Genomic DNA, 23,518 nt, shown 5'->3' on the forward strand with positions numbered 1-23,518 from the left:
GGGCACTGTAGCCATGCCGAACCGTGAGGAAGAGAGCCCACCTGACCCGGGAGCGGCCTCCACCCCCCCTGAACATGAAGACATGGACACCCATACCGGGCTTGCCAACTTGCAGGCGGGGAAACGTCCGCGCGACCAGACCAATAGCCTGGCTACGACGGAGGACAGCAGCGGCGGAGACGAGCCACCGCCCAAAGCGCCAGGTATGAGGAGACCAACCTTGAAGCTGCGGCCGAACATTAAGGCCGATCCACGGCAGGCGGGTAAACCGCCTCCGTAGTTCTGTACTGTGTTTTGCTTGAGGCGGGTTGGGGGGTTCGTGAGTGCAATGGCCGTCACCCTGAGCGCTATTCTCTTCGATATGTGTCAGGAACGAGGGCCCGAGTTGCATGTGAGTGTTGTTTTCGAGAGGTCGGGCTGTGTTTCCTTTTGTGGCATTCGACGCGGTTATCGGCACGTCATTATGTACACTCGTCCATGCGTACCTGTGATGGGCACCATTCTACCGTGTAGTCATGGCAGCTAATATTGAAGGAGCGCTACGTGTAGCCACGTTAAATGTACGAGGGCTCAGCGCAAGAAGGCGGCAATGTCAGCTAAGTCGCCTACTCTTAGATAATGACTTGCATCTTGTGGGATTCCAAGAAACCAAAATAGAGGGCCAAGAGCTAACCGACAGAATGGTGTCCAATTTTCGTGCGCACTTCGACGTGTGTGTTTCTCACGCTGTTGGTGGATCAGGTGGTTGCGCTATATTCATTAGAAGAAACTTTGGCATTTGTGTGAAGTCAGTCTTTTCGTGTGAAAGTGGGCGCCTTTTAGTGGCTGATTTTTGTTATTGTGATATGGATTTCCGAGTCATTTGTGTATACGCGCCGAATATTGAAACAGACCGGCGAATCTTCTTTGAGCGACTTGAAGCGTACGTAAACTGCCACAAGGTGGTCATACTGCTGGGGGATTTTAACTGTGTATGCACTGCTGACGATCGCGCAAAAGTTTCACGCGTTCGCGATAAGAGTGCTGTATTGCTAAATGCGCTGGTGCAGGATTACGACTTGGAAGATATCGGTAGTGTCTTCGCCAGCGGTACCCACCCGCAATTTACGCACTTCCAGCGTGATAGCCAGGCTCGGCTAGATAGATTATATGTGTCAGCCGAATTGGTGCCCTTGTGTAGTGAATATGATGTGCAACCCATTGCATATAGCGATCACTGCTTGGTAACTGCCACCTTTGGCAAAAGACAGATCAAACACACCTTTAACTGGGACCTCTGGAAATTGAACGCGCAGTTGCTGGATGACGATGCTTTCGTTGATGCTGTTGCGAAGGAACTAGAAAGCCTGATTTCAGTCGAATTAGCAAGCTTCGCCATTAAATCGGAAGAATTTAAACAGAAAGTAAAAACAATGGCTATTGAAAGAAGCAGTGTCCTTCGGCATAACCTGAAACAGGCAGAAACGAACCTTCGCCAGCAACTGCAATTTTTCATCTGCATGGAAAGTGTCCAGCCTGGTGTGTATGCTAACGAAATAAAGGAAGTGAAAGCCGAACTCGAAAGGATAGACTCTGAGAAATACAAAGCCGCCGTTGTGCGATCAAGGTCTGAGAAGCTGTGGGCGGGAGAAGCGCCAACAAAACGAGCTCTCTCAGACGAGAAAAGGTACGCATGTCGGAAGGAAATCCGCCAGCTAGCTAAAGGCAATGACATCACGTCCGACAAAAACGACATCAAACAAGGGATCGTCGATCACTTCAAAGCCTTCTTAGGTCAACCACGTGAACCTAAAGATGGCTACCAGACTGAATTCCTTTCATTGATGCCAAAGCTCGATGAAGAAGTTAAGGCACGGCTAGAACATCCCATTACCCTGAGTGAGATAGAGTGCGCAATAGACGAGTTGGCGCCCGGTAAAGCACGTGGGCCTGATGGCTTAGGGGCCACTTTCTACAAAACGTTTAAGTCAGCGCTGGCTCATGTCCTCCATCTAGTTATCAGCGAAGCGTATGACCGAAAAAGATTGCCCTTGTCTTTCACAACCTCGCATATCGTGCTAATCCCGAAGAGTGATGACGAAAAGAAAGGTTTGTTGCCAGGCTCATATCGCCCGATAACTCTAGCCAAAGTTGACTACAAAATATTCACGAAAGTTTTAGCGAAACGACTGCAAAGTGTCATCAAAATATTGTAGGGCCTCACCAGACTTGTGGCATTAAAGGCCGCAGTATTACAACAAATGTACACGTGGTTCGAAGTGTGCTAGAGTGTTGCGACGCGATTGGTGATTACGTCGCGATGATGCAGATAGATTTGGCGAAAGCCTTCGACCTCGTCTCGCACAAGGCTCTACTATGCATACTCGAACATACAAACGTTGGCAGTGTCATAACGGAAGGCGTAACGATGGCGTACAAAGACTGCTCAACGCGAATCATTGTTAATGGGGAGCTCACCGATAGCTTTCATGTGCTCTCGTCGGTGCGTCAAGGATGCCCGCTTTCGCCCCTTCTGTTTGCTGCTTATCTCGAGCCACTCTGTTTGGCCATTAAAAACAACGACCGCATAGCAGGCTATCGACTACAGGCAGCACACGTCAAAATATTGGCATATGCAGACGACATCGCGATTCTCTGTACAAATAAAGCCAGCTTTAAAGAGGCAACTACTGTAGTCGAAAAATTTTGCGTTTCAGCTGGAGCCCAGATAAATTGGGATAAAAGTTATGGCTTCTGGCATGGGAGTTGGAAAGACACGCGGGAGACCTTTTCTCGATTGAATTGGTCAAAGTTGCATACACAGTACCTGGGGGTGCCTCTCGGAAGTTACCGTGAGGCCGAACCGTACTGGCTCGACCAAGCTTCGAGAGCAAAGGAAAAGGCTGACGGTTGGAGAGGAAAGCAATTGTCAATGTTTTCTAGAGCCACTGTTTGCAACCTCTTTTTAGTTTCTAAGATATGGTATGTTATGAATGTGTTGTGTGCTGCGCGGGTAAGCGTACAAAAAATTCACCGCATTTTCGCTACTTTCATTTGGGCCTCTACCTGGGAGAGGACGAGTCGAACAAACTTGTTTCTCCCGGTCAAGAAAGGTGGGCTTGGTCTGGTTCACTTGTTTTTGCGACAAATTGTGTCACGCTTTGTGTTTCTGCGGGATCAAAATGATCTCTTTCTTCGAACAATAGTACAAGTACGGCTGGGCAGACTTCTTCCGGGATTCGTTGTTTCGTCGGCTCAGAACATGCCAGGAACTGTGAAAGGATACCTGCGTGAAGTGGTGATGTCATATAGGATGTTAAATGTGCGTTTCTCACAGCAGTATCTGTCCACCGTTAAATAGAAAAAATTGTACAGAGATCTTGAGGACACGATGCTCCCTGTACCTTTGTACCGCTCGCCACACCATGGAGGCCCCGGACAGGACGTGCTAAAAAGTGTGAAGAAAATGCCAGTACGGCCATCAACTAAGTCCTTCTTCTTCCAATTACATTCAAACACACTTCCCGTTAAGACCTGGCTTCATAGCAAGGGTATTTTCATCCCCTGGAACACCAACTGCTTTTTATGTAAAAAACCAGAAACAATAGAACATGTTTTCCTAGATTGCTGGGACCCGATCTTTCACTGGGACGTTCTGCAGAGAACGCTGAAGAAGCAGTTACCCCTGGACCCGTATGGGATACGCTTTTTGCCTATAGATACCTCAGAGCAAGTACCGTACGACCTCATTATGGTCCTGGGCCTCCACGCTATGTGGAAAACTCGCATGCAATTTGAACATGCAGACTTGGTTGTAATACCGGTGCGAGAACATTTCATTGAGAGTGTTGTTTACGTGAGAGACGCTTACAAATCACTTCCTGATCCACCACAATGGATGTATGTACTCGATGAACTGGTGTCACTGAAAAGATTTTAGTGCTGTGTTGGCCAAAGTGTGGCTGGCACGTTTTATCATTTGTAACCCTTGATTTTGTACGTCGACGACGGCAATAAAGAAAAAAAAAGGTTCCCGTGGTGTAGAGGTTATCACGTGCGCCTCACACGCGCAAGGTCCCCTGTTCGATCCCGGGCGGGATCTTTATTTCTATTCTATTCATCTTTATTTCTATTGCGATCGTATATGCACAGAAGAAAAGTGGGAGCGAAATACTCTAATCCGTGCTCGGTTCCCGTGGTGTAGTGGTTATCACGTGCGCCTTACACGCGCAAGGTCCTCGGTTCGATCCCGGGCGGGAACAAAACTTTTTCATTTTTATTTCTATTGCGATCGTATACGCACAGAAGAAAAGGGGAGCGAAATACTCTACTCCGTGCTCGGTTCCCGTGGTGTAGTGGTTATCACATGCGCCTTACACGCGCAAGGTCCCCGGTTCGATCCCGGGCGGGAACAAAGCTTTTCGTTTTTATTTCTATTTCGATTGTATACGCGCAGAAGAAAAGGGGGAGCGAAATACTCTTCTCCGTGCTCGGTTCCCGTGGTGTCATTCTGCTTCCGGCCACCGAGCGTGACGGTTCCTGGGATCATGGCCTCTTCAAGGGCAGCGACAGCGGCTACTTTTGGCCGCGGAAACAGGTACAGCAACGACGAAGAAACGGAATACCAGTTTATTTTGCCTTAACTGCCAAAAGGACGAATAGTGAATAACACCGTGTTTCTGCATGGTGATGTACGAGCGAGGCCTTACAAGGTCGAAGATTTTAGGTATGCCCTAACGCCTACGAGCCTGCTGCCGGAAATTGTGTGCCTTGGGGCCTACGAAGTTAATCATGTGTGGGCGGTGACCCTCAGTGACGCAGCTGCAACGAAGCGCCTGCTTGCCTTGAAAGAACTTCAGGTGAAGGGGCGGCGATGTGTGATCGTCCACCCTCAGGATCTGCAGATGAAGCTGAGACTTCACTGGCTGCTGCACGGTGTGGCGGAGGAAGACGTCCGGACTGCATTGGCGGCCTTCAGCAAGGTAGAAGACGTGAGTCGAGAGAAGTGGCGTGTCCAAGGTGTCGCAGACAAATGTTCCACCACGAGGACTGTTATTCTCAAGCTGAAGAGTGGCCTGAAAGTGGAAGATATTCCTCACCAGATACGTGTTGCCGGAGAGTTGGCCTTGGTGGTGGTACCCGGTCGGCCGATGCAGTGCCTCCGCTGCCAAGGCACTGGGCACGTGCGGCGGGAGTGTAAGGTGCCACGCTGCTCCCGGTGCCGACGTTACGGGCACATTGACACCGAATGCGTCAAGACCTACGCTACCGCGACTGGCCCAGCCGCGAGTCAAGAGGCAGCAGAACTCGTCATGGATGTGGTCGAGACCGAAGACGCTGCTAAGGGAGCCGGAGACCTTGTGCACCCAGCGACAGGTGCTGGGTCGGTACCGGAGGGCGTTGACGCCAAGGGAAAGGGAACTACGGAGCAAGTGACTGCGCCGGCACGGGTCGACGCGGAAGCTGTCCATGCAAAGGGAGGCGCAAGTGAAGAGGAAGGAGACGACAACGATGCAGCGATGCAACAGGGCGAGGGCGCTATCGACGGTGACCGGGCTGCTAGTCTCGGAGCCACCTTCAAGCGTCCCCGTGATGAGGCCGAAGACAAGGACAACGCGGCAACCAGCTCCAGTGATGGGCCGCCGGCGAAATCGCCTCTTGGGAGGCGGTCGAGCTTCAAACCAAAGCCAAACGTTCCGTCCGACAGAAAGCCTGGGGACAAAGCCAGCAGACAAACAACGACGAGAAACCGGGCGGTCCCGGAGACGGCTAGCCGACGGCTGGTCGTGAGGGGTAAGCACCATGCTCTGGGCCTACCTCATTCTCTAGTTCATCATGGCTCCTAATCCGTCACTCAGTATTGCAACTCTAAATGTTAGAGGGCTGGCGGCTAGGCGTAGGCAGAGTCATGTCCTACGGTTGGCCACTGACCAAGACATAGGCGTTCTAGCTGTCCAGGAGACCAAGGTAGACGGGGAGGAGGAGACCGGGAGCATGTTGAGGCGTTTCACGACCAGATATTATGCGGTGGTGAGCTACGCGGTAGGGACGTCAGCTGGATGCATCCTGTTTATTAAGAAGTTACCCGACCTTGTGGTTGAAAGTGTATTTTCATGTCAGTCGGGAAGAATGGTTGTTTGCGACTTTGTTTGTGGTGGAGTCGAATTCAGAGTTATGTGCATATATGCGCCAAATGTTGTAGAAGAGCGTGCTTTATTTTTTTCGAATCTTTTTCAGTACATTAGCCGTGATAAGTGCATGATTTTGTTGGGGGATTTCAACTGTGTTTTGAGGGCTCGGCATCGATCCAATAATGCCGGTATTCGAGATAAAAGCAGTCACATACTTTCTAAGTTGATTAGTGATAGTGAACTAGACGATGTATGTGACTGTCTGGGGGGGGAGCAGGAGGTGATGTATACACGATTGCAAGGCAGTAGTCATGCGCGGTTAGACCGCTTGTACATGTCACAAGACATGATTCCAATGTGCCACAGTTATTCTGTCGCACCTGTGTCGTTCTCAGATCACTGCTTGGTGAAGTGTCACATAGGTAAGAAGAAGGAATCATCTTTTAACTAGGAACTATGAAAAATGAATGCCTTACTACTAAAAGACGAGCCATTTTTAGAGGCAATACATGAGGCCGTTATGGAAGTATGCGATGAAAGTACTGAAACCATAGCAGAGAAATGGGAATGGTTCAAACAAAAGGTAAAAATGAAAGCAATAGAAAGGTCGAGCTGCTTAAAGCTTGAGAGGGAAATGAAAGAACGAGACTTACGAAAGATACTTAATCAGCTGATAGCGCTGGAGTGCAAAGAGCCAGAGTCGTGTAAGCAAGATATGCGAACCATCAAAGAAAAAATCGAACAGTTGGACAAAGAACTCTATCAAGGTGCGATTGTGCGAGCAATAGCAAACGCATTAGTAGCGGGAGAGACGCCCACCAAAAGGGCACTAGGACTTGAAAAAGCTCATGGTCGACGTAATCATGTCGATAAGATCTCGTGGAATGGCACACTCGTCGATGATAATAAGAGCCTAGGCCGAGCGTTTTTAGAGTATTACCAGTCACTGTTCGCATATCAAGAAGCCAATGTAGATGAGTTCAAAAGGGTCTTTCTCAGTCGCATGCCGCGATTGAGTGACGACACGAAGGACCGATTAGAAGGGACTATAAGAGAACACGAAGTCGTAAAAGCAATAAATGATTTGAACAATGGCAAATCACCCGGACCTGACGGTCTGAGCGCGTGTTTTTATAAAGCCTTCAAGAATAAACTGTTGCCCTGCTAACAGACCTGTTTAACGCCGCGTATGTGAACAAAGCTTTGCCGCCTTCTTTTGGTAAAGCGCATACCATCTTGATACCTAAGAGTGACAAAGCGGAGAAACTTAGGCTCGTGACATCTTATAGGCCGATATCTTTAACCAATGTCGACTATAAAATTTTCATGAAGGTTTTGGCAGCCAGACTTCAAGGCGTCATCAAAGAAATAGTCGCAGACCACCAAGCGTGTCGGATCAAAGGGAGGTCAATTTTTTCGTATATTCACACGATGCGGTGCGTGCACGAGTGCTGTGACATCACTTACGATGGCGTCGCAGTGCTCCAGCTTGACCTAGAGAAAGCGTTTGACTGTGTGTCTCATGATATTTTGTTTGCCATTCTGGATCACGTTAATGTAGGTGCCATCATCACTGAGGGAGTGGCATTGGCGTATCAGAACTGCACAACACGCTTAATTGTGAATAAATCATTGGGGGCCCCCATTAACGTCATGCGTTCTCTGCGTCAAGGCTGCCCCCTCAGTTCTCTTTTGTTTGCAGTTTACATTGAAACGATGTGTTTGGCGATAACTGAGAACGATCAAATACGCGGTTACAGCTTAGCAGCCACAGAAGTCAAGCTCCTAGCATATGCCGATGATATTGCCGTGTGTTGTACAAACAGAGAAAGCGTAACGGAAACAATACGCGTGGTGAAACAGTTTTGTGATGTAACTGGCAGTAAAGTGAACTGGGGTAAGTCCCTCGGTTTGTGGCACGGAGAGTGGTCCTCGGCCCCGGAAAACTTTGCGAATGTGAGCTGGGTGAAAACCCCTACCAAGTATCTCGGTGTTCCCTTGGATAGCTACAAACAGAGCGAGGAATACTGGACGAACCAAATAAAAGAAACAAGAGAAAAAGCAGACAGGTGGAAAGGCATCAACCTGTCCATTTTCGCAAGGGCAACTGTATGTAATTTGTTTTTTATTACGAAGTTGTGGTACGTCATGCAGACGTTGTTTTGTTCAAGGGTAAATGTGCAAAGATTGCACAGAGTGTTCGCCGTTTTTATCTGGGACTCTAACTGGGAAAGAAGTAGCCGAACAAATCTGTTCAGGCGGGTGAAGGAAGGTGGCCTAGGCTTGGCGCATCTTTTTGTACGACAGCTTATCAATAGATTTTTGTTTTTATTGCGATAGCAATTATATGGACACTCAAAAGCAGATTTCTGCCGTCGGCGTCGCCGTCGCCGTCGGCGTCGCCGTCGCCGTCGCCGTCGCCGTCGCCGTGAGGTTCCGTATGACGTCATTTGGAGATGAAATCGTCGCCGAACGCTGTATGTGCGAGTGAAAGGGCGCGAGGGGCGCGTCTTTCACGGGGAGTGAACGCACGGCGGAGAACAAACGCGCGTTCTGCGCCGTGCTCGCTTAAGGGCTGCAGAAGTAGGCGTCTCTTTTCTCCTTTACAATCACCATATATGTAGAGCAAACGCGCCTTCTTCGGACGCGCGAGAGGCCGTGGGGGAGGGGGAGGGAAGGGAGGCGACGTTTAGCTGCGGCACCAAGTGCCTATTTATATCAGAGGCTCCAGCAACAGTCACCAACGCCGCACGCATTTTGAGCTAACGCGGGCAAAACGCCGATGGCGTCGACAACAGTTCTGCGTGTTGTTGCTACCAAAGCCGCTCACCTTACTTCGTATGACATTGCTGTGTTGCTATCGCATTTATTGCTTCGCCCTTAGGGCGAAACTGTGACATTTTTTCGAGATGTGCGTGATCCTTTTCTGCGTACGGTATTACAGCTCAGATTAAGAGCTGCGCTGCCGGCACTCATTGTTAGTAACAATAGTATGCCAGGAACGATTCGCGGCTATCTTAAAGAAGTAGTCGACAGTGTGCGCTTTCTTTCTGTGCGTTTTTCTTTCGATTATTTATCTGCCGTGAAAAGAAAGACATTATATAAAGATGTCTCCGATATTATATTTCCAGTGCCATTGTACAGAGCGATATACAGTGGAGGATCAGGACAGGATGTCCTTAAACGGGTGAAAAGAATGGAGGTGCCTACTGGGGCAAAAACATTCTTTTTTAGGCTACACACAGGAACAATGTCAGTGAAGACATTCATGGAAGAACGCGGCTTCTTTGTACCATGGGGCCCACACTGCTTGATTTGCAAGCAACCTGAAACTGTAGATCATGTGTTCTTGCATTGCTGGGAAGGTGTCTACTTCTGGGACGTCCTAAAACGGACAATCAAGAAGGAGTTCCCGTTGAATCCGCATGGGATCAGGTACTTACCGATTGAGAATCAGGACGGGTTTCCATACGACCTAATTATGCTCAATGGCCTCCACTGTTTATGGCGGGCACGAATGGCTGGGTTCCATTGCGACCCAGATGCTAGGCCTGCTCGTATTTATTTTCGAGAAAGTATGTCTCATTTCATTGAAATAAAGAAAATGCAAGATTGTGTACCCGATTGGCTGTCGAGGATAGAACCTCTGACAGCATTAAAAGAATTTTAGTTTGACAACGCCAGTCGATGTTGGGCGGATGGCTTTCATGTTGTTCAGTATGTTCTGTAGGTGTTCTTTTTGTGATGTCTGTTTCTATACTGTGTGCATTGTACATTGTCAAAGACCGGCAATAAATAAAAAAAATCGGTTCCCGTGGTGTAGTGGTTATCACGTGCGCATTACACGCGCAAGGTCCCCGGTTCGATCCCGGGCGGGAACAAAGCTTTTTCATTTTTATTTCTATTGCGATCGTATACGCGCAGAAGAAAAGGGGGAGCGAAATACTCTACTCCGTGCTCGGTTCCCGTGGTGTAGTGGTTATCACGTGCGCCTTACACGCGCAAGGTCCCCGGTTCGATCCCGGGCGGGAACAAAGCTTTTTCATTTTTATTTCTATTGCGATCGTATACGCGCAGAAGAAAAGGGGGAGCGAAATACTCTACTCCGTGCTCGGTTCCCGTGGTGTAGGCAACTGCTGTAGTCGAAAATTTTTGCGATTCAGCTGGAGCCCAGATAAACTGGGATAAAAGCTATGGCTTCTGGCATGGGAGTTGGGAAGACACACCGGAGACCTTTTCGCGATTGAATTGGTCAAGGTTACCTACACAGTACTTGGGGGTGCCCCTCGGAAGTTACCGTGAGCCTGAACCGTACTGGCTCGACCAAGTTTCGAGAGCAAAGGAAAAGGCTGACGGTTGGAGAGGAAAGCAACTGTCAATGTTTTCTAGAGCCACTGTTTGTAACCTTTTTTTAGTTTCTAAGCTATGGTATGTCATGAATGTGTTGTGTGCTGCGCGGGTAAGCGTAGAAAAAAATTCACCGCATTTTCGCTACTTTCATTTGGGCTTCTACCTGGGAGAGGACGAGTGAGTGAGTGAGTGAAATAACTTTATTGAGGTCCAGAGAAGACGCAGGGGACACCCCGAACAAATTTGTTTCTCCCAGTCAAGAAAGGTGGGCTTGGTCTAGTTCACTTGTTTTTGCGACAAATTGTGTCACGCTTTGTGTTTCTGCGGGATCAAAATGATCTCTTTCTTCGGACACTAATACAAGTACGGCTGGGTAGACTTCTCCCGGGATTTGTTGTTTAGTCGGCTCAGAACATGCCGGGAACCTTGACTGGGTACCTGCGTGAAGTGGTGCTGGCGTATAGGATGTTGAATGTACGTTTTTCGCAGCAGTATCTGTCCACCGTTACAAAGAAAAAATTGTACAGGGATCTTGTGGACACGATGCTACCTGTACCTCTGTATCGTTCGCCACACCGTGGAGGCCCCGGACAGGACGTTCTAAAAAGCGTCAAGAAAATGCCAGTACGGCCATCAACTAAGTCTTTCTTTTTTAAATTACATACCAACACACTTCCCGTTAAGACCTGGCTTCATAGCAAGGGTATTTTCGTCCGCTGGACAACCGACTGCATTTTATGTAAAAAACCAGAAACAATAGAACATGTTTTCCTAGATTGCTGGGACCCGATCTTTCACTGGGACGTTCTGCAGAGAACGCTGAAGAAGCAGTTACCCCTGGACCCGTATGGGATACGCTTTTTGCCTATAGATACCTCAGAGCAAGAACCGTACGACCTCATTATGGTCCTGGGCCTCCACGCTATGTGGAAAACTCGCATGCAATTTCAACATGCAGACTTGGTTGTAATACCGGTGCGAGAACATTTCATTGAGAGTGTTGTTTACGTGAGAGACGCTTACAAATCACTGCCTGATCCACCACAATGGATGTATGTACTCGATGAACTGGTGTCACTGAAAAGATTTTAGTGCTGTGTTGGCCAAAGTGTGGCTGGCACGTTTTAGCATTTGTAACCCTTGATTTTGTACGTCGACGACGGCAATAAAGAAAAAAAGTTCCCATGGTGTAGTGGTTATCAGGAGATTCGGCTTTCTGCCGCGCTAGCGAGCGGACGTGTCGAACATGAGCTCCATAGGAGCGGCTTCAGCGGCCCAGCAGGGCCGCGGTAACAGGAATTTTGGTTCAGAAGACCCGGGCTATCAAGTTTTGCTGCCTCAACTGCCTACAGGTCGGATTGTTTTAAATACATTGTTTAAAATACGGATGTTATCGCCCTAGGGGCGTATCAAATGAGCCACGTTTGGGCAGTGACTTTCAAGAGCGATGAAGGTGTGAAAAGGCTTGCAAGCGCCAAGGAAGTTAAAGTGAATGAACATCGGTGCATCGTGGTTGATCCAGCAAACCAGGCCGTGCGGCTGAAGCTGCATTGGATGTTGCACAACGTGACTGACGAGGACATACGCACGGCACTTTCACCGCTCGGGAAGGTCACGGACCGGGAGAAATGGCGTGTCCACGGAGTGCAAGATAAAGCATCGTCAACCCGTTCGGTATCGTTGGTTTTGAAGACGGGTATGACCGTGGAAGACCTGCCTCATCAACTTCGTGTCGCTGGTGAGCAGACCTTAGTTGTTGTACCAGGCAGAGCACCACTTTGCCTGAAATGCCGAAACACCGGTCATGTTCGACGTGACTGTCGCGTCCCGAGATGTGCAGTTTGACGTCGCTACGGCCATGACGAGACGGAGTGTGTTAAGACCTACGCGTCCGTAACGGGACCGGCGCTTCGGGAGGACGTGGCCGATCTGTTAATGGATGAAGCTGACGTGGATGAGTCTTTCCGCGCGCAATCTCTGCCGGCCGACACAATTGCCAGGCCCACTGAGCAGGCTTCCATAGCCTCGAAGGTGGCAACTGGGGTTACTGATCAGAAAACTGCAGTGCAGACAAGTGACGGAAAAGGCAAAGAAGAAACGGCCATAGAACTCGCCACTCCCGGGGCGAGTACAGCAGAGCACGGGCTAGCAACTGCAATGATGGACGTCGCATAACCGAGTGCCAACTGTGCGGCTACGAAGAGAGCAAGGGACGTAACGAGCACCCAGGAGGAGGACTTGGACAACGAGACCCAAGACGAACCGCCGCAGTAAACCCAGGCGAGTCGTCGGGCGTCCATTCGCCCGAAACCAAACATCCCGCCGGACAGACGGACGGCGGCAGAACGGCCTACCTAGCATCCGGCGCCTACTTGAGCGCCCGGACTAGCGACGTCATGAGATGGGTGCCACTTCAGAATTTGCCTACGCTTACACCGTAAAGGTACGCGTGTGGTTAGAGCGGCTTTTCGTTGAGCATTTGTTTATGGAAAGTTTTTTACAAAGTGTTGTGATGGTTTGTTTTCCAGCGGCACCTTGCGATCGGCTTGCTTATACAGACTAATGGCGGGGAAATTAGAGACAGCATTGAGAGTGGCCACTTTAAATGTTCGTGGCCTCGGAGCGCGAAGGAGACAGTATCAACTCAGTCGCTTGTGTATGGAGAAGGAACTCGATGTTGTCGCCTTACAAGAAACTAAGGTCGAAACTCAAGAGCAGACCGATCGCATGGTGACGCCTTTCACGGCGCATTACAATGTGTGCGTATGTCATGCTAATGGTACATCAGGCGGGTGCGCGCTGCTTATACGGAAGAGTGCTGGCATTATTGAAGAACGTGTAACTGTATGTCAAACTGGCCGCATGCTCATTGTCGATTTTTTTTTCTGGAGCGTCGTGGCGGCTCATATGCGTTTATGCGCCGAACATTGTGAATGACCGAGTGTTGTATTTTGAGTATATAGAGCAGTACCTAAAGTGTGACCGCTACATCATATTTCTTGGTGATTTTAATTGTGTGTGTACTGCGGAAGATCGAAACCGAGGGGAACGTGTTCGTGACAAAAGCGCTCTCTATTTGAGCTCCCTAATTGACGACCACAACTTAGAAGATGTGGGTCAAATTTTCACTGACGGTACGATTCCGCAGTACACACACATTCAAGGAAACAGCCGAGCAAGGCTGGACAGAGTGTATGTTTCACTAGATTTGATCCCCCTTTGTAACAGTTATAATGTCACACCTCTATCGTTCACGGATCATAGCTTAGTGAGCTTCGTGATGGGGGCAAAAGTTAAAAGAACACGATTCAACTGGAACACGTGGAAATTCAACAAAAAGCTGCTTGATGATGAGCCATTTGTGCGCAGAGTAAAGGAAAAGATATTAGACTTGATGACATACAAGCATGACAATTTTATGGCTGCATGGGAAGAATTTAAGGTCCAAGTTAAGTTCATTGCGATCGAAAGAGGAAGCAGCGCCAGCATGAAGAACTGCAGAAACAAAGAGAGCTGTAAAGACAGCTAGAATTTCTTTTGAGCGTACAAAATACGGTTCATGATCAGGTGGCGGAAAATGTAAAGAAAGTAAAACATGAACTGGAAGTTACTGATGCAGAGCGATATAAAGCTGCAGTTATACGTGCTCGGAGCGAACGGTTATGGAGGGGTGAGATGCCAAACAAACAGGCAATGAGCGACGAAAAGCGGCATGCGTCAAGAAATGAGATTAAACAGATACGTTTTCAAAACGAGGTGACGTCAGAAGCTGTTTTAATCGAGAGAGCCTTCGTTGAGCATTATCGGGAATTGTTCGGCAATGGGAGGCGCTCTGGAATAGGCTTCGACAGCGAATTCATGAGCGAAATGCCAAGGTTGGAAGACGGCGTTAGAGAAAGCCTTGAAATGCCAATAAGTGTACCTGAGATTGAAAGGGCGATAGATGAGTTGCCGTCAGGAAAGTCGCCAGGGCCAGACGGCCTAGGCGCCAAGTTTTACAAATCATTCAGTCACGAATTTTCCTGTATTTTGCAAAGACTACTCTCAGAAGCGTACGAAGTTAAAAAAGTGTCACCCTCATTCCGCATGTTACACGTAGTTTTGATTCCAAAAACCGATGACCGGGAAAAGCTTCTTTTAGTAGGCTCATACAGACCGATAAGTCTAACCAACACAGACTACAAAATATTTATGAAAGTAGTGGCTGGACGATTCCAAAGCGTGATTAAGGAGCTTGTAGGGCCACACCAGACGTGTGGCATTAAAGGCCGTACAATTTTCACCAACACCCACATTGCAAGGAATGTGTTAGAATGTTGTGATGACATTGGGGGTCGGGTGGCAATGTTGCAGCTCGACCTTGCGAAGGCCTTCGACCGGGTGTCACATGAGGTGCTTTTCTCTATATTGCAGTACTGTAATGTTGGGAACATCATTTTAGAGGGCGTTAAAATGGCTTATGAAGAGTGTTCAACGCAGATTGTAATTAATAAATGCCTTAGTTCGAAGGTGCCAGTCCGCTCGTCTGTACGACAAGGCTGTCATTTGTCTCCATTGCTTTTTGCCGTATACCTCGAACCTTTTTGTTTGGCAGTCATCCATGATGTAAACATACGTGGTTTTAGGCTGCACGCCGCTGAAGTTAAAATGCTAGCCTATGCAGATGACGTCACGGTCTTTTGTGAAGACAAGGAAAGCGTGATCGAGGCTGTCCGCCTGGCAAGATCTTTCTGCAAGTACACGGGCGCCCAGATAAACTTCGAAAAAAGTGTTGGCATATGGCATGGAAATTGGGACGCGATGCCCACTGATTTCGCCGGAATGCAATGGACTACAGTGCCTGCACCTTATCTAGGTGTGTTCCTTGAGCACTATCAAGACTCCACGCAGTTATGGAGCGGACAAACAGAATTGATGACAGAAAAGATAAAGGGATGGCAAGGCCGGGGATTATCAGTGTTTGCGCGTGCCTCAGCTTGCAATGTTTTTTTGGTTGCCAAAGTCTGGTATATACTGCAAGTAATGTTCATGTCTCGCGTCAGTGTTCAAAAAGTTCACCGTGTGTGTGCTACCTTTATATGGAATTCCACTTGGGAGCGAACCAGCCGTACAAACCTTTTTCGCAGTGTTCGCAGTGGAGGCCTTGGGCTCTCACACTTGTTCATCAGACAGATTGTATCGCGGTTCTTTTTCCTGCGCGATGAACGAAATGCTTTTCTCCGCACTGTCATTCAGGCGAGAATGGCAACAGAACTGCCGGAATTTGTTTTAACTACATCCAGTGTTATCAGTAGAAGAGCGACTCGTTATTATCGTGAAGTAGTCGCGTCTTTTCGAATACTCTGTGCACGGTTTTCGCTGGAGTATTTGTGCTCAGTGAGAAAGAAAAAAAACTACGTCGATTTTGTTGACAGCATGCTACCGTCCCCACTGTATAGGATTGTTCACTGTGGAGGCCCAGGAAAAGATGTGCTGAAACTAGTCAAAAGGATGCCTGTAAGACCTGCTGCGAAAACATTTTTTTCCAGCTACACACAAACACCCTCCCCGTTAAAGTATGGCTTGAACAGAAAGGAATATTCGTACCGCGGACAACCAACTGCTTGCTTTTTTTCTGAAGGACACTGACTTGGCCTCCCGTTTATAGACATTATTTGTATTTTGTTTTGTTTTTATTTTTTTATTTGTTCTGTCCGTGTCTCCGTCATTTCTTTATTTCCTTTTTCTTTTCTCATATTTTCATTTCCTCTATTCCCTCCTCCTATAGGAGTAGGCAGGCGTTGTGCCCCTCTCGGTGGCAGTTGTCAGCTTGCTCCCTCCTTAATCCATTTGTGTCCTTGTGTGTATATGTGTACAAATCAAATAATAATAATAATAATACAAAGCCCGAAACAATTGAACATGCCTTCATTGATTGTCGGGACGCAGTATTTCATTGGGATGTCTTGCAGCGCACTCTCAAAAAAGAACTCCCCATAACCCCGTATGGAATTCGATTCCTGCCAGTTGAAAGTGATCAAGGAATGAATACCTTTTGATATGTTCATGCTCCTGGGCCTCCACAGTTTGTGGAAGACGAGAATGGCTGTTCGTCATGCTGACGCCAATGCACGCTCTACGCGAGAGAACTTCATTGAAAGTGTTTCTTTTATACGAGAAGTGTATCGTGCACAGAGTGAACCCGCAGACTGGGTTAGCATTCTTGATGAGCTGGTGTGCCTCAAGAAATTTTAATATGACCATCCCGCCTGACGTGATCTCGGTGCACTGCATATATGCATTTGTATTGTTTCGCTAGTGTCAAAGCAGGCAATAAAGAAAAAAAAAATCGGTTCCCGTGGTGTAGTGGTTATCACGTGCGCCTTACACGCGCAAGGTACCCGGTTCGATCCCGGGCGGGAACAAAGCTTTTCATTTTTATTTCTATTGCGATCGTATACGCGCAGAAGAAAAGGGGAGCGAAATACTCTACTCCGTGCTCGGTTCCCGTGGTAGATTCTGCTTCCGGCAGCCGAGCTGAGCGGACGCAGGATGGCAGGCCCTTTAGGGGTGGCTACAGCGGCACGTTTCCGCCGCGGTAACAGGTCTTTTGACGTTGAAAACGATTACGAAGTTGTACTGCCGAGATGACGAGTTGTTTTGAATACTGTTTTTTTACATGCGGACGTCCGTTCCCGGCCATATCGAGTGGAAGACTTTCGAGACACGCTGGCCCGCCTGACGCTGCTCCCCGAGGTTGTTGCCTTGGGGGCGTATCGTATGAGCCATGTGTGGGCGGTGACGTTCAAGAATATGGATGCAGTGAAAAGGATCCTGGCCCTAGGAGACATCAAGGTCAAAAACTGCCGCTGCCTCGTCATCGACCCGGCAAACCAAGACGTGCGGATGAAAGTACATTGGCTGCTTCACAATGTACTTTACGAATATTTGCGACGTGCGTTTGCAGTGTACGGGCAAGTGACTGAAATCAGCAGAGAGCGTTGGCGTGTACACGGCGTGACCGACAAAGGCTCGACGACCCGTCTGGTGACCCTCAGGTTGAAGGTGGGCCTTAAAATTGATGTCCTGCCTCATCAAGTGAACGTAAGCGGCGAGCAAGCCCTTGTTGTTGTGCCGGGAAGAGCGCCCATTTGTCTACGCTGCCGAGGAAAGGGGCACATTCGTCGTGACTGCCGTGTGCCGCGTCGCGGGGGCTGCCGGAGGTTCGGCCATGAGGAGCACGACTGCACGCTCTCCTATGCCAGCGTCACCGGGCCCGTGGTTGGTGATGACTCGTTCGAGCTGCTCATGGACGAGCGTGACGCTGAAGACGCAGGAAGTTCGGGCGACGGAGTGCTAGCGACGACAGACCTGGCCAAAGTAAGTGGGCCGAACGCGACAACGGGGCAACAGCCCACTGACCAGCCGTTGGAGCCGCAACCAGGGATTGCAACAGCCTCAGAGAGGCCAGAATCGTCTGAACCTTCCGGCAAGGAGCCGGATGCTACCGCCGGACAGGACAATATGGACCAGAGCGAGAGCGCAGCCGGCGGCCTGGCCGGCAAGCGCCCTTGGGATGAAGGTAGAGACGAGACAAGTACTCCCGATAGCGGTGGTGGTGGGGAACCACCAACGAAGGCAGCAGGGAACAGGCGTCCATCTTTCAAACCGCAGCCGACAATTCCGGCCGGTCCACGGGCAGAGGCCAAGCCGCCTCTGTAGTCTACACCACCTGGGTAGGTGAGACTGTTCTCGGAAGGACATTAATGCGTAAGAGGCAAATGTCAGTGTTGCATGGGAGCCGCGATGAAAAACACGAGAATGGCTGAGACACCCACATTCACCGATTTAGGTCGTGCGATTTTCGTGCTTTCTGGCGAGCATTTGCGTGAGGTAGAAACCGTATGGTAGCCCTGCTCATAACGACAACATGCCCTATAAATTAGAAACAGCCTTACGCATAGCAACGCTTAACATTCGAGGGCTGGGGTCTAGGAGGCGGCAGTATCAGTTGTGCCGCTTGTTTCTCGAGAATGACGTTGATATTGCCGCCGTACAGGAAACGAAAGTTGAGTCCCAAGAGCAGACAGACCGCATGGTTTCGCCTTTCCGCGACCGCTACAATGTATGTGTCAGCCATTCTCATGGTACATCCGGTGGTTGCTTACTTATTTTGAAGAATTCAATTGGTATTGCTGTAGAGTGTTTATATAATGATACTTTAGGACGATTAATTGTGTGCGATTTTTCTTTTTCTGGCGTGAGTTGGCGGGTTGTTTGTGTTTATGCACCAAATAGAGAGCAAGAGCGCAAAACGTTTTTCGAAAACCTTGAAGTGCACCTTTCGTGTGATAGGACAATTATTTTTCTTGGAGATTTCAACTATGTTTGCACTCCCGAAGATAGGGCAAGCAAAGTGCCGGTGCGCGATTGTAGTGCCTTGTTTTTGAATGCAATAGTTCACGAGCGAGAGTTGGATGACGTAGGATGTGTGCCGTCTCAGAGTACTCGGTACACACATTACCAGCATAACATTCAGGCGAGGCTTGACAGAGCCTACGTGTCTACAGCATTACTTCCCTTGTGCCGAGACTATAGTGTTATGCATGTTTCTTTCAGCGACCACTGCTTAGTTATGTTTACCATCAATAAAAAAGAAAAGCAGAGATTCAATTGGGACCTATGGAAGTTGAACGACAAGCTACTTGATGACGACACGTTTGTAGAGAACGTTAACATTGAATTAGACAAATTACTCAAGTGTAGCACCGGAAGTTTAATTTATACATGGGAGTGTTTTAAAGAAAAGGTAAAAATTGACGCGATTGAAAGGGCATCTTGTATAAAACATAGCCAAAGGAAAGAAGAAAACAGTTGCAGTGTCAGTTAGATTTTTTACTCTGTCAAGAATTCGTGCCACCGGGCATGCGTAGTAAAGAAATTAAAGACGTTAAACGAAAGTTGGAGACTATAGACGTAGAGAGATATAAGGGAGCTGTGGTGCGCGCACGCGCCGAGAAGCTTTGGTGTGGCGAGATGCCCACGAAACGTGCACTGGCAGACGAAATGAGCTACGCAACTAAAAACGAAATCAAGGCGACAGAATATCAAAACGTCGTCACAAGCGATAAATCGATGATTGAACATGCGTTTGTGGATCATTATCGTGAATTGTTAGGAAGCATGAAAGAGGGCCGCGGCACAATCAGAAATGAATTCTTAACACTTATGCCGCAACTCGGTGACGATCTAAAAGCAAATTTAGAGGCACCTCTCACTGTCAAAGAAATTGAAACATCGATTGAAAAAATGACACCTGGAAAGGGGGGGGGGGGACACCTGGTCCAGATGGCCTAAGCGCAGCATTTTATAAGAAACATAGAAGCGCTGTGGCAGAAGCCTTATGCGCTGTTTTACATGAGGCTTACGAAAAGAAAGAATTACCAGCATCCTTCAGGAGGTCGCACATTGTGTTGATTCCGAAAACTGACGATCACAGAAAACAACTGTTTATTGCGTCATATCGACCGATAACCTTAGCGAATGTTGATTACAAACTTTTCGTGGGTGTTTTAGCCAGGCGACTTCAAACTGTTATTAAAGAAATAGTAGGACCCCATCAAACCTGCGGCATCGAAAGGAAGATCTATAACGACGAATATTAACATTGCAAGGAGTATTTTGGAATGCTGTGATGATTTTAAGAGTAGGGTAACGATGCTACAAATAGATCTCGAGAAGGCATTTGACCGCGTGACTCACGAGATACTTCTGTGCATTCTCGACTACGTAAAAGTGGGATCTGTGGTTTTGGAGGGGGTAAGAATGGCGTACACAGGATGCACTACGAGGATTGTAGTCAATAAGCAACTCAGCGAAAGCTTTCCGGTCTTATCAAGTGTCAAACAAGGATGTCCCGCGTCAGCATTACTCTTCGCTATCTATTTAGAACCACTTTGTCAAAAAATGCTTCAGAATGAACGAGTTCGTGGTTTCCGCTTGATGACCGCGGTAGTCAAAGTGCTTGGTTACGCAGATGATATCGCGGTCTTTGTAATGATCAAGAAAGTGTCACAGTGGCTGCAACGGCCAGCCAAGGCAGCAACACTGTGCGAACAAGCAGAGTAACGCTGTGCGCAAGCGCTGCCATATATGCGTTCCCGTGTCATCAATAAACGCTTCTTCTTGTGGTGACCACTGTGTGCATTACGCTCGATATATGGTGTCAGAAGTATAGCTCGCTCACGGGACCATGACCGACCTACGCCCGCCTGAGACCTGCAAGTGGGCGACAACGCAGCGGCGTCCTGGCAGACATTCAAGCAACGCATCGAGCTGTACCTGATAGCAACGGAGCCCACGAAGCCACGCAGTCAGGAGCAGAAAGCTGCAATTTTTTTGCATGTTGCGGGTCAAGACGCTATTGACGTGTTTAATACCATGAACCTATAACCGGGCGAAGCTAATGACTACGACGCGTTGGTTAAAGCGTTTGAAAACTACTGCTTGCCTAAGTGTAATGAGACTTACGAACGCTATGTGTTCCGCTCGTGTCGTCAGGCACACGGAGAGCCATTTGAACAGTTCTTTCGGGATCTGCAACTAAAAGCAAGAGCGTGCAACTTTGGGGATTTGCGAGATTCCATGCTGCGGGACCAAATCGTGTATGGCATTTGCAGCACTTCCCTGCGAGAAAAACTTCTTCGAAAGAAAGACCTGACGCTGGTCACAGCAGTAGAATGCTATAAAGCTGAGGAACTTGCCGAATCGCAAAATAGGGCGTGGATGGGGGAAAACAAGATTGAACCTGTTTCACGAACGCAAGCTAAACGCGGACGCCAAAAATGCCGGTACTGCAACTTCTCGCACGCCCCAAGGAAGTGTCCGGCGTTCGGCAAAACATGCAACAAGTGCACGAAGCCTAATCACTTTGTCGCCTGCTGTACAAGCAAACGAGCAGCCGTTGATGACGTGCTCGACGGAGCGGAGAGTGACATTGACTTCGACGTTCTGGAGATCAGCACGACGGAAAGTAAGCGTGGCCCCGAAAGTCGCGACTGGATTGTAACAACGAACATTGAAGGAACCGATGTGCAGCTGAAGGTCGATACGGGAGCGCAGGCTAACTTGTTGCCGCGTTCGCTGTTCAAAAGGCTCGGAACTAAGCAGCAGCCGTACCCCACGAGGAGCGTCCTGTGCCATTATGGGGGTGGCGAAATACCACACAGTGGAAAGGTTGGCCTCGCCGTGCAGTTAGACAAACGGCGTGTGCTACTTGAGTTCTTCATAGTAAAGAAGAAGCAAGCCATTCTGGGCCTCGGGGCAAGTGAGCAACTTGGTCTGGTCAACAGAGTGAACGCGGTGGACCGCAGCTAGGCATATGGAAGCCTAAAGCAGGCATTCTCGAGGTTATTCACTGGCATTGGCAGGACGCGGCGCGAGTACAAAATGGTGCTTCGAGAGGACGCTGTCCCTGTGGTACAGCCAACCCGGCGTGTACCTTACGCCCTCAAGAAGCCACTTAAGAAAGAACTCGACCGGATGAATGCTGCGAACATCATCGAGAAGGTGGAATAACCATCAGACTGGGTAAGTCCCCTGGTTATCGTGAGGAAAAAAATGGAGACTTAAGAGTATGCATGGACCCGCGGGCAATTAATAGGGCGGTGAAGAGAGAGCACTTTCAGTTGCCATGCCGGGAAGAAATCGAAGGGGATCTAGCGCATGCAATGTATTTCAGCAGACTCAATGCCAACAGTGGTTTTCATCAAATTCCTCTCGACAAAATAACATCAGAAATCTGCACATTCAGTTCGCCGTTTGGCCGGTATCGGTATCTCAGACTGCCGTTCGGTATTGCATCTGCACCCGAAGTTTTTCAGCGTACGATGAGCCAGATATTTGACGACCTCCCGGGAACACGTGTGTACATTGACGATGTGCTAGTGTGGGGTTCTACGGAAAAGGAACATGATGAACGCCTGCACAAAGCGCTGGAAAGGGCACAGGCAGAGGGCCTAACTTTGAATGCAGAAAAGTGCATTTTTGGACGCACTGAAATCAGCTTCTTGGGTGATAAGATTAGTTCCAAAGGTATTGAGCTCGATCCCGACCCGATAAAGTGCGTTTTAAACCACCCTCCGCCAACGACCAAGAAAGACGTTCAACGCTTGCTTGGTGCCGTGAACTATTTCGGGAAGTACTTGCCACTGTTGTCAGCCCATACTGAGGCCTTGCGCAGCCTGATTAGAAAGGACACAGTTTTCGAATGGACGCATGTTCACGAGCGTGAGTGGGCGCAGCTCAAAATGATGCTGACGGAAGCACCCGTCCTGGCTATCTTTAATCCCGAGCTTCGCACAAAACTGTCGACGGATGCGTCAGCATTTGCACTCGGAGCAGTGCTTTTCCAACAACATGGAGGAGACTGGCGCCCGGTAGGCTACGTGTCGCGGACACTCACAGAAACCGAGCGAAGGTACGCCCAAATAGAAAAAGGGGCCCTGGGCATAACATTCGGCTGTGAAATGTTCAATGATTATGTCATACGAAGACATATCGTTATCGAAACCGACCACAACCCATTATTGGCAATTTCAAAGAAGGAAATAGGCGACATGCCACCGCGTCTGCAACGACTGCTGAAGTACGAGTTTGAGTTGCAGTATGTTCCAGGCAGCAAATTGGTTGTTGCTGACACCTTGTCACGAATCCCATCATGGGAACAACCAGAAAAAGGCACAACGGACGTTGAAGTTCATGCCGTGGGCGCCCTGACTGCCGTTGTCGGACCAGCCACCCTATCCCGTCTGCAGGCAGCAACTGCCAGTGATGCAACGGCGCAAGACGTCATCTCCAGGCTGCAGTCATCAATGCCTATAGAAGGTGAGCTAAAGTCCTTCACACAAGAACGTTCTGTAGTCAACGGAGTACCGCTCAAGGGAACCAAAGTAGTCGTGCCGGCAAGCATGCGAACAGAGATGCTGCGACGAGTGCACCAAGGGCATCTAGGCTTAGGAAAATGCAAATTGAGGGCTCGTAAGTTGATGTATTGGCCAGGAATGTCAACAGATATTGCC

At 48.8% G+C, this 23,518-nt stretch overlaps 6 non-coding genes across 6 annotated transcripts; all 6 read left to right on the forward strand.

Annotated features, from left to right (window-relative positions):
* The first annotated feature begins 4,007 nt into the window (after positions 1–4,007).
* Trnav-cac (transfer RNA valine (anticodon CAC)) lies at positions 4,008–4,081 on the forward strand. Its single transcript has one exon. It is a non-coding gene; the product is annotated as a tRNA-Val (tRNA).
* An 87-nt stretch (positions 4,082–4,168) lies between these two features.
* On the forward strand, positions 4,169–4,241 carry Trnav-uac (transfer RNA valine (anticodon UAC)). The gene has a single exon. It is a non-coding gene; the product is annotated as a tRNA-Val (tRNA).
* Positions 4,242–4,320: 79 nt separating this feature from the next.
* Positions 4,321–4,393, forward strand: Trnav-uac (transfer RNA valine (anticodon UAC)). Its single transcript has one exon. It is a non-coding gene; the product is annotated as a tRNA-Val (tRNA).
* A 5,525-nt stretch (positions 4,394–9,918) lies between these two features.
* Positions 9,919–9,991, forward strand: Trnav-uac (transfer RNA valine (anticodon UAC)). The gene has a single exon. It is a non-coding gene; the product is annotated as a tRNA-Val (tRNA).
* An 80-nt stretch (positions 9,992–10,071) lies between these two features.
* On the forward strand, positions 10,072–10,144 carry Trnav-uac (transfer RNA valine (anticodon UAC)). The gene has a single exon. It is a non-coding gene; the product is annotated as a tRNA-Val (tRNA).
* Positions 10,145–16,791: 6,647 nt separating this feature from the next.
* On the forward strand, positions 16,792–16,864 carry Trnav-uac (transfer RNA valine (anticodon UAC)). Its single transcript has one exon. It is a non-coding gene; the product is annotated as a tRNA-Val (tRNA).
* The last annotated feature ends 6,654 nt before the right edge of the window (positions 16,865–23,518 follow it).

This window comes from Dermacentor silvarum, chromosome 1 (genome assembly GCF_013339745.2).
Source record: "Dermacentor silvarum isolate Dsil-2018 chromosome 1, BIME_Dsil_1.4, whole genome shotgun sequence".
Classification (NCBI taxonomy): Eukaryota; Metazoa; Arthropoda; class Arachnida; order Ixodida; family Ixodidae; genus Dermacentor; species Dermacentor silvarum.